The following is an 8,126-nucleotide window of genomic DNA, read 5'->3' on the forward strand; positions in this document are numbered from 1 at the left end:
CTTTCGTCAGCCTGTCTCTTTAAAGGATCGCCCTCCGCCTTCTGGAAGTTTTTTTTCCAGCAGGATTGTGTGACAGATTTCCCCTTTAATCCTATTTTCTTAGAACTGGATTAAATGCTCGCTTTCTGGAAGCCTACTTTGAATTTTTGGCCCGAAAATAGACACGGATGTGTCTTCGCGGCAAATCCTGAGCCGTGTTGCGCACAGACCCGTCACAACGCAGCCCCCAGCCAAGGCTTCGTGGTTTGCCAACAACCCGTCCCACTGCACAGACACGGCCAAGGGCGGGCCCGGCCTGCGGAGTCTCCCGGATGCGTTACCGCTGGGGCTTCGTCCGCCCCGTGACCTCCACGCTGCCCGGTCTCAGAACCCCAGGCGTTTATTCAGAGCCCCAGGCAGCCCGCACAGCAGCTGAGTCACAGTGCAGACGTGTCCCTGTGTCATCGGCTGTCACCGAGCCCCAGGGCTCACCGCCTCCGACAGCTGGCTCCTCATTGTGTCAGAAAAGCCCCCTGAGCTGATGGCTTTGTTCCCAGGCTGCCTTGGTCCTGCACGGCTGCGTCTGCTGGGCCACGGGCCAGGCCGCGGGGTCGCGGAAGGCCAAGGCCGTGGGCTGACCGCTGGCTGTGCGCGGAGCGCGCCATCGGCAGCCCGGCTCTGCCGTGGCTTAACGTTCACTTTGCAGGGGGAGGGTCTGAAAGCTTTTATGACTCATCGAGCGACGGTGAGCAATTGGGGGCGAGGGATAAAGGGGGCCGCAAGCCAAAGACCCTGCTCATTGGCTCAGCCCGGCTCAGAGAGGGAAAATGTGCCATTTGGGAAGACAGCGGATATTTTAATACCTTTTAACGTCCATCTCGGACGCCACTCAGGATGAGACAGGGCTTTGCGAGCAGACGCTGACGCTCCACCTTTTCACCTGGGGCCCCCGGACGGGTCTCATTGAGGTCTGTCCTTGAAGGTCACTGTTTTTATCCCTTCCAGTGCGGATTAGAAGCAAAGCAGATTACGGCGCCGGCTGAGCTGGCTTCGCCGCAGGGAGGAGCGGGGCTCCCCGTGCGTGCAGGGCCGGGGTCGGGGGCCGGCTCGCCGGGCACGGGGAGCTCGAGCGCCGCATCGCGATGAGGTCCGGCCGGCCGAGGCAGAAGCAGGGAAACCATAGCGCTTGAACACGACGGAGGTTCGAGTCCAGCTCGGCCACACGACGGTGCGGCAGCCCGTGTCCCACGGTCCTCGGAAAGCGGGTCCCGCACACGCAGCCCCGGCCTTGTGCCCGTGGCCCAGGATGACGGGGCCGCATTCTGGGAGCAAATGGGAGGGAGGGAGAAAGACCGGCAGGGGGCGGGGTGTCGGGCTCGGTCTGCGGAGGTGGCTGCGGCGTGCGCCGTAGCAGTGCCGGGCAGAGCGGGGAAGCTTTGCCCTGGGAGGCACCGGGCACGGATGACGATGTCGTTAGTTATTAGCTCTGTGACCGTGGGCAACGCTCGTCCTCGGCGAAGCTTAGTTTCCTGCACTGTCACATGCCAGTGGTGACGACGGTGATGACGATGGTGACGACGGTGATGGTGATGGTGACGGTGACGATGAAGATGCTCTTGCTGGGGATGCGCCTACGTCAGGACGATCATAACGGACAAATGAGCGAAATCATACGGTCCCTAGAAAATGTCCATGCGTTTCACAGATGACACTTGCTGTGGTGCTGATGCACTGCTGCCGAAAACCTTTCTTTCGTGAGAGACGCACATCGAGAAATCACGGTTATTGGTGTGTCTGTTCACATACGCGTGTGTCCACCCACGAGGAGAGGTGTCTGTGACCAGATGCCCGTTGCATTTTTATAATGCAGCAGAGATGTATAAACACGAGTCAGAAGAGACGCATTTTGTGTTCGCGATCTGTTCATAATGCACCAGCCGCCCGCCCCCTGCCGCGTCCTGGGCACCAGCTCTGTGTCCGGCACGGTCAAAGCTGCTAGCAGCCCCGACTTCTCGGCCATGGAGTCTGCACATCTCGTGCCATCAAGGCCCATCCCTCGTCATGGCCCGCGCCCCGCACGGCACAGTGACCCTTTGGACACCTCGGTCCGGTGTGTGAGTTGGGCTCCCCCCAGGAGAAGGGGCAGAGCTTGAAAGCGGGGAGGGGCACGGGCTTCAGCAGGGGACGGGGGGCCCCAGAGAAGGAAGTCGGAGGGCGGCTCAGCGAGGCAGCCACGCAGAGGGTGTTGGCCACGGCGATGCTGTGGGACGAGCCTAACGTGGTGAGAGGTGAGGATGCTCCACCCTCATCGGTAACCGGTATGTCACCTTCCTGGGCCTGTGCTGGGCCCGGCCACTCGAGGGGGCGGGGCTGGCTCTGGACGGCAGGTCTCCGCTCGTGGGAAAGTGGCAAGGGGTCCCAGGGGCTGCGGGTGCAGCACCAGCAGATGGTTCCCCAAACCAGGAAAGCCTGCGTGGCCCCCAGAGTGAAGCCCAGGGTGCGGGCGAGGTCAGGGAAGCATTGTGCCGAGGACTCTGCGACGTCGTCCACGGCTGCCACGCGCACCCCACTGCGCTCCTCCCGGGCGTGGGGGCCCCGTGGCTGGTCCACGACGCGAGTGCTCCCAGCTCGGCAGAGCCGTCCCTTCCCCTCACCTCGCCCTCGTCTCTGGGCAGATGTCACCCCCCCGAGGGGCGCGCTCGGCCGCCGTCTGGGGGGACGCCTGTCCCCTGTGCCCTGACCTCGCCCGCGGCCCTCCGCTGCCCACCGCGCAGTGAACCATGTCGTCCGTTTGCATCTAATCCACCGTCTGCTTCGTGTGCGGGACACTCGGTCCTTTGCCCGCTGTGTGTCCCCGGTGCCCGTCTGGGGTCACCTGACGGTGCACGCGTGACAATCGGGACGGCGAAGCTCCAGCTCCGTGACGCGACTTCTGCTCACCTCCTCGTCTGCACGTTCCGTTTCTGCGGTGAGCCGCGGGAGTCGTGGGAACACGGCCTCTGCCCGCCCGGCGCCCCCGGGGGGTTAACGCCGACGTGTGAGAACCACAGGGCTAGAAATCGCACAGATCCCTTCTCACTAAAAAAAGTCGTGCGTTGCACACATATTGTAGACGAATAAAACGTAGGTCACGTCTCCCCGTGACAAACGGAGCGTGAGTCACGCCTCCTTTCCTGGGGAAGGGCCACGAGCCCAAAGGCTCAGACTTCCTGGGGATAAACATTTTTTCGGGACGGGCCTGGATCTCTGCTAGAAACGCCTCAATCTTTATATATTAATTCCTGTCGGAGGCCCCCCCAAAACCTTGCTGCTTCGCCTTCATCTGAAGGGGTTTTAACTTAATCGGTGGGGAACACAGTCAGCTCGTGAGAGCCGTCTAGGTCCTTCTGCAGCCTCGTCTCTGTGTGACAGCTCGATGGGGCCCAGCGAAACCATGGCGTCCGTGCCGGGGACTGTGTCGTGGGAAGCAGAGCCTCTGCCGGTCCCGGAAGGCCTCGTGCGCGTTCGGGCAGTGGAGACGGACGCCACGAAGAGCTTCCTCCGCCACACGTCACAGCGCCACGTCCTCCGCCGACGTCGCTGGGCTCTCGTGGGACCAAGTGCTTAGAGGGTTGACAGTTGCAGAGCCGGCTCTCGAGAAACTCACCTCCGAGGGGTGGGGACCCAACGGGAAGAAGCCGCCAAGCCCGTCTCTCTGAGCACGTGCCGCCCGAGGGGGACTCGGAGCCATCGTGCAGAACCGCGCGCCACAGCGGTCGGGCCGTGTGCGCCTCGGACGCCACAGGGGCAGAGCGCGTCTCCCGGGAGAGACAACAACCAGCAGAGACGCTACTTCTCAGAGGACACGGAGGGGCCCGAGCGGCCGGAGCGCGGCCGAGACGGGGGATCGAAGGTGGACAGCTGCCCGTCCGCAGGGCAGAGGTCACGACGCACGGCGAACTGCAGGGAGCAGGAATCCTCCTATTTCACTTGGCCTTTGAGCGCGACATCAGAGTTGACAGAAGATGAGGCTGAGATTTTACGTGCTGGGGAGGTGTGGGGTGCACAGTGCATCCGGGGTCAGCAACGCTCCCAGTTCGGCGGGATTCCTTGGGCACGGCAGGGCGGGCGCCACCCGCGGGACGTCTCGCCGTGGACGCCGACGTTGCTCGTCAGGTGTCCTGGGCCACACGCTGCTGTTCCCCGCTCCGTTCCCGCGCTGTGTCCTCTTCGAGTCACATTTGCCGGGCAGGACGGCCCCGCCTCGGGGACTGCGGACGCGAGGTCTGTCTCTGTGACGGCGGAGTTGACAGTGATGCCGTGGTCGCCTGCGTGGCAGGTCTCATTACGTCAGTGTGGCTTGGCAGACATTCTCCGCGTACTTCGGGTGACGTTCAGGCACCGCCTGGCGATTTCGCTGCTGGAGAAGCAGGGCGTGCGTTACCCCTTGCGACACCAGGCTGCGTCGCCAGGGGGCCCCCGGCTCCTGCGGGGCGGGTCTGGCCGAGGACGTTCCCACGTCCGCCCGCCGTCCCGGGCTTCCGACGTGATCCGACACGATCCGTCGCTCACACCTGAGCAAAGACGGGAAGACGCCGAACCAGGACGCGACAGGCTCCGCCGGGGGGGACACATCTGGTCAATATGCCGATCACCCCAGCGTTGCAGGGATCGGCGGGAAGACCCGCCCTCAGGCACGGAGGGAGGAGAACTCAGAACTGTGCCCGGAGCATCTCCGAGACGATGAACACGAGCCGTGGCCATCTCGGCTGGCCAAGGTGGTGGGTGGGAATGGTGATGATAATAAAAGTTTTCCGGGCATTCTGGGGACACCGGAAGTCACCGCCCTGACCTGTCTCCGATGGCTGAATTTCCATTATTGCGAACGGGGACGGTGGCCTCAGGACACTTGACCGGGCAGGGAGTCATTTCAGGACAAACCTTGGAGCCAGAGGTGGTCACTCTCAGAATGAGGCTGCAATGCATCGCGGATGTACACAGAAGTTTCCGGTTTCAGCCTCGGGTTGCAGACGACGCCTTTCCGGAGAAGGGACGGAGGGGAAGCCACGGCCACTGGCACAGACAACGTGACGCGGTGACGCCGACTCGCTTCACAGGGAAGGCTCGGGTCCCGTTGGCCGACCTCTGTCTCGATCTGGACGGAGATGCCGAGCGCGTACATCAGCGTGGGCACAGGGCAGAGAAGGGGGTGTGTGCACGGGACGTGGCCACACGAGCCAGGGGCGCGGCGCTTAGAGCCGCGGCTTGTAACCTTCCTATTTTCGTAAACCGAGGAGTTTTTGATAAATTGTACAAGGCCACCTGCGACCTCCCCGGCTTCCTCTGCAGAATGCCGAGTGTTGGTCAAGAGACATTCAGATCATCCACAACAGACGAAAAAAAGTTTTTGACATCGCGTCTCAAAGTAAAAATAAAGCCCACGTGCTCGGGCGCGTAGTCAGGTACCGCGGTTCGCGTCACGTCGAACTCGCAAACGTTAATGCAGATCAAATCAGGAGACTGTATAGAAAATAGATATTGGGAAAAAAAACCAAAAAACCTTTGAGTCCCAGAAAAAAACGGAACCGTGAAGCGCATTGAGGAACTTGGTCCTCCAGTGCGTGCGTTCGCAAATAAGTGTTTACGTCCCCCGCCAGCGAGTGACAGATGTGGACGGCCACGAGTCCGGGGCGCAGGGATCCCCCGTCCCGAGCAGGCAGGACATTCGGCCTCCGGTTTCAAAGACACGCGTCTCGATTCCCTTCGGCCCTGAGCGGACCTGGCCGGTCGGCAAACGGCCCTTCTGGCAGGGAGACGGGGCGCGTTCCTGCCGCCGCCCTGTGTCCGTCCTTGTCCTCAGCTGCTGAGTTCGGAAGCCCCCGCTCGTCCTTATCAGTCAGCATCTCTGCTCACGTGTCCTGTGAGGACGTGTTCCAGAGTTTTCCCCTTTCTGTTTCTAGAACACAACCTTGTGTCTTTGTTTCCACGAAGCGAATCCAGGAGTGGAAGGCGGACCTGGCCTCCGAGGCTGTGTGTCTCTCGGAAGCCACCCCGCGGTGCCGCCCGCCTCGGTGACACGGCTCACGTCCATGAGAAGCATCGACGCGGCCACGTCTTGTGGTCGGTAGAGGCGTGCGGGGCCCGCGGCGGCCCCGTCCAGCTCGCGTCGCGTCCATGAGGGAGGACGCACGGGGACCCGCGTCCTCCTCGGGGACGGCCGGCCGTGAACATGGGACCTGAAACTCGGAGACCAACACTGTGGGCGTTTTTTGACAAATTCTGCCAAACGCAGTCTGAGCCCAGCAGTGCCAAGCGAAGCACAGCTGGGCAAAAAACGAGGCAGAGCTTCTCTTCAGGGGGCGGGCCCCGGGGACAGATTTTTACGTGAGAAACGCAGAGAAAGGCAGTTGTTAAAAATAAGGTGGCTTTTCCTTCCAGGCATGACCCGGAGGCCGGCCGGGGACGCGAGCGAACGGCGCTGCTCACGGACTCGGATGACGCCCACTGCTCCCCCGCGGGTCCCTCGGACCCAGAATTGCTCACGCACGCATTTTAGTCTGCAAACTCGTGCGAGAGCAGAGATGCAACTTGCAGAAGCCGTGTCACCACGTAGAGGCCACGATGACAGCTGAAATTGGCGCCTTTCACAGCCCCGGTGTGCGTGCTGCGTTATTATTATTGTTATTATTATTATTATTTTTTTTTTTTTGCTACTCGGAAACAAGAAATAGGCGTGCATAAATTAACCCGCGGCGACAAGAAAGCCAGTAATTACCCACGTTTGCAGGGAAAAGTATGGGCTTGGTAGCGCGTGTCACAGAATATACAATTTTCCCCCGAGCTGGCACCGAGAAGCCCTCGCCGTCACGCGGCCCCCGTCACGGCTGTGCCGATCGAAACGAGAAGCAACGTCGTCAACAGCAGGAACGAGAAGAGGAAATCGGGAAACCACACGGGAGCCGCACGTCGATGACCAAGGCAGGTGGCCGTGGGTCCTTGTCACCCGCCGGGCTTCACAAGGCAGCCGGCGAGGAGAGGGTGGGACCCGCACGGCCAGCCTGCCTTCTGCTGCTGCGACCTGGCGCGCGTGGCCCAGGGACCTCGCCTGGGTGAGTCGGGCGAGTCCTCGTGCGCCGCAAGCCGACCACCCTCCCTGCATGCTTTCCAGTTATTTACTTATTTTTAATGAGTGAGAAATGACGTTCATCACTAAAACAGGAGAGCAAAAAGCAAGAGAATGTACGTTCTACATTTCCGTATTTCTTTTTTTAAGGAGAGGTGGTATCAGGATTTCACACGCACACACACACACACACACACACACACACGCACGCACGATAAGACGGATCGACCTTCCCTCGGGTCACCGCCAGGTTAGCTTATTGAAAAGATTAACAGCGACAACACAATAACTCATCCGTGGCTCGATTATATTTTAAGAATCTACACTCAAGTTGTTTTTCAACTTGGGAGACAGCGCGTGAAGGCACAAGCTCACGTCACAGTGCCAGCTTTACCCACGGCTCACGTGCCATAGGCCCGGGGGTCACAGGAACCCCCTCTTCACAAAAGCGGGAGCTCGGACGCGGGAGGCCAGCCCGGAGTCCCGGACGCTGAGGGGGGCAGCGCGTGGGACGCTCTGTCCTTGACTCGCTTTTCATGCCCTGGACAGTGGCGTCCGGGACGAAGACACCGGTTCATCTGCCTTCCCGGCGAAGTCAGTTTTCAGGCACAGTGAATGTTTCTGTTGACGGCGTCACATCTCGGCGCACGTGTCTGTTCCCATGGTGAACGGCTGCTGAATCTGGAACGGGATAAAATCGCTTTTCCCAGACCTTCCGCCTCGGGGGGGTCCTGTGCCTCTGAGCGAGTGACCGGCAGCTCAGAAGTCCCCACCGACTGGTCCACATCCTGGTGATGCTGGTGGTGGCGACGCTGGTGCTGATGGTGGTTGTGACTATGGTGATGGTGGGGACCAGCAGGGGGACATCCAGGTGTCGCCAGGCCTCGCTCCCTCCGGAGGCCCCAGGGGAGGGTCCTTCCTGCCTCTCCCGGCTTCTGGGGGCCCCAGGAGTCTCTGGGCTGGTGGCCGGGTCCCTCCCGTCTGTGCCTGCATCTCCATGTGGCTTCTCTGTGTCTCCTGCTCTGTCTGTGATAAGGACACTGCC

Source organism: Pteropus vampyrus, unplaced genomic scaffold (genome assembly GCF_000151845.1).
Source record: "Pteropus vampyrus isolate Shadow unplaced genomic scaffold, Pvam_2.0 Scaffold665, whole genome shotgun sequence".
NCBI lineage: Eukaryota > Metazoa > Chordata > Mammalia > Chiroptera > Pteropodidae > Pteropus > Pteropus vampyrus.